The sequence below is a fragment of the Ranitomeya variabilis genome, chromosome 5 (assembly GCF_051348905.1).
Source record: "Ranitomeya variabilis isolate aRanVar5 chromosome 5, aRanVar5.hap1, whole genome shotgun sequence".
Lineage (NCBI taxonomy): Eukaryota > Metazoa > Chordata > Amphibia > Anura > Dendrobatidae > Ranitomeya > Ranitomeya variabilis.
Window position 1 is genome coordinate 306,619,884 of NC_135236.1, and position 2,640 is coordinate 306,622,523.

General features: G+C 43.5%; 1 long non-coding RNA gene across 1 annotated transcript; it reads right to left on the reverse strand.

Moving 5' to 3' along the window:
* Nucleotides 1–521: 521 nt before the first annotated feature.
* On the reverse strand, nucleotides 522–1,999 carry LOC143773636 (uncharacterized). The gene is made up of 3 exons (XR_013215268.1): nucleotides 1,939–1,999; nucleotides 804–866; nucleotides 522–703 (listed from the first exon to the last, which is right to left on the reverse strand). It is a non-coding gene; the product is annotated as an uncharacterized LOC143773636 (long non-coding RNA).
* Between the last annotated feature and the right edge of the window lie 641 nt (nucleotides 2,000–2,640).

Below are 2,640 nucleotides of genomic sequence, written 5' to 3' on the forward strand. Positions count from 1 at the left end.
GGAGGTACAAATATTTTGCAGACAGAAGGAGGGGGTCAGCTCCTACACTGACGGTGGGGGAGAAGGTATGGTTGTCTACCCATAACATCAAGCTTAAAGTACCATCTATGAAGTTGGGCCCCAGGTTTATAGGTCCATACAAGATTATAGAGGTGATCAACCCAGTGGCCTATAGATTACAGTTACCCGCCTCCTTCAAAATATCAAATGTCTTCCACAGGTCCCTATTAAAACCTGTGGGGACGGTTACAGAAGATTCATCATCCAATGTTCCGCCCTTGTTGGTAGAGGAAGGTGAAACACACGGCACTCAAGGATCCTTTTTGGTGCTCAAGTCAAGTTTCCAGCCCGTCAATCCAATAGTAATAAATCACTTGGCACTCAAATGGTCTCTTTCAGATGAAAAAGTGAACATCCCATTTATTTGTGCATCCAGTTCAAAGATTATTTAAACGTTTTCGGTCAAATCACAAGACCTTCATCAGAAATATCTTTTAACAAAACTGAAATACAGACAGAAATCAAATACAGATTAGCGACAATCTTGCATAAGATGCACAATGGAGAATAAACGGATTCATGGTATATTTAGTGACGAATACATCCATCTCATGATGCAGAGAAAGTAAACAACCGTGACGGTCAGAGAAAGTCCAGGATGGTGTTCCGTGAGTCGTGAAGGTATCTGAATCAAAGGCTGATGCTGTGAACAATTGGTAAGGATAAAATGGCTAGAGAAAGACAAAACATGGTGACAAATATCTTGAGCCCTGTAGAAGGACTCTATATGGCCTGAAGGATACTGGGTACTATAGTGATCCGGGTGCTGGAGTACCGTGCTGTACACAAAGGTACCTAATAGCGACCTATAATGAAGACGTGATATATAGGTTAATACCATGTCCATAAGTAGCACTGGAAAACATGTGTGAGCCCCGGACGCTTATAGAGAGCCAAAAGACAGGTATCTCTTACACCCCTGATGCAACTACCATGGATACTGGAGAATGTGAACATAAAAGACCAAACTAGAACAAGTACAGAAAAGGTAGAAAAATAGGGGCAGAAAAATGAGAGGAATATGCCTATTTTTAACCACCGAGCCAGCTGTCCAGTCACTCCCAAAAGTCTTGCTAAAACACTCTAACTATGGCTAAAATATAATACGGACATGAGTCAATACACAGGGATAAAATGAGAAAAATGAGAAAAACCGGACAATACCTGGAAGCATGGGACAATGGGGTATATGAGCCTAGGCTACCCGGGATGGAAAGCGCACCTGGAACGTCTGCGGAAAATTATGCAGGTGTGTTGGACCATAAGAAAAAACCTTAAGCTAGTGACGCACTGGGTCTGGGCAAAAAAATTACCTCACAGATCCTGAAGGGAGAAGGAGGGCGTGTATCCGCCGCTGCATATGGCACTGAGGAGAGAAGCATAAAGGCTCCCATTAGTATCCTGCTGGCGGTGTGCAGGCTGGGGCCAGAGATAAAAGGTGCTGCCATTACCTCATAGACGTCCGGTCCGTCGCGCTGTGTGGAGTAGTCCCGGGGGCCGCTGTCTAATGCCGGTACTTCCGGGTTTATGAAGCACTGTGAGAGGGTCATATGACCCTGCACACTGGAGCTCGGACGAGCTCAAAGGAAAATGACTCAGAGGGGGAGACTAGATAATGGAACTTTCCGGGAGCGATGCACAGAGGAAGGAGCTGTTCATACAGGGCTCACTGAGCAAAGCCAGATAAACAGTTAACTATGGCTGTAACTGGTAGAGGGAATATACTGTGTTAACCCCTTAAATGGAGGGAGGTGTAAGGAGGAGGCTGGATAACCCCACAAGTAAAAATAGTGAAAGCAAGAAAAGAACAATGGACAAAAATGCCAATAGAGCAATAAAACATGGTAATGGTCCTATAGAAGTGCATCTATACTGTACCATAAAGAAGTGCCATGCTACGTCACCCGTGTCACGTGCGTGCCATGAAGCTAACGATTCTATGAGAAAGCACAACATAATTACATTTTTGAAAATATTACATATTCATACATGTAACCCTATATAATCTAAAGACGCATATTGGTACCTATTATAGAAAAGCTGCTACATCAAAATCCCTATTGAGTCCCTTAGGCTCTAGGGTCTGCAGGGTAAAAATCCAGAACGCTTCCCTTCTTTTAAGTATTTTTACGCGATTCTGGCCCCTCCTTGATGGATCTATCTGCTCGAGTACCAGAAATCGGAGTTGGGAAATATTGTGATTTTTTTCAATGAAATGGTTAGGGAGAGGAAGATGAGTTTTTTTGCACTGGATGGTAGATTTATGTTGAGACACCCTGTCCCAGACTGCCTGCATGGTTTCACCCACATAGGCAAGGCCACATGGGCATTTGATGACATAAATCACAAACTTAGACTCAAAAGTGTAAAAATCTTTGATGGATAAAGCTGTACCCGTTTGCGGATGAGACACAGTGGGACCCTTTTGAACATTTTTACATTGTAAACAATTTAAGCACGGGGAGGTACCCCATCTCTGCGTTTGGAGAAAAGTTTGCCATGCAAGAGTTGTATCTGGGCCTACATCTGCTTTAACCAGCCTGTCTTTTAATTTTTTTGCACGTCTGAAGCATGAGAGGA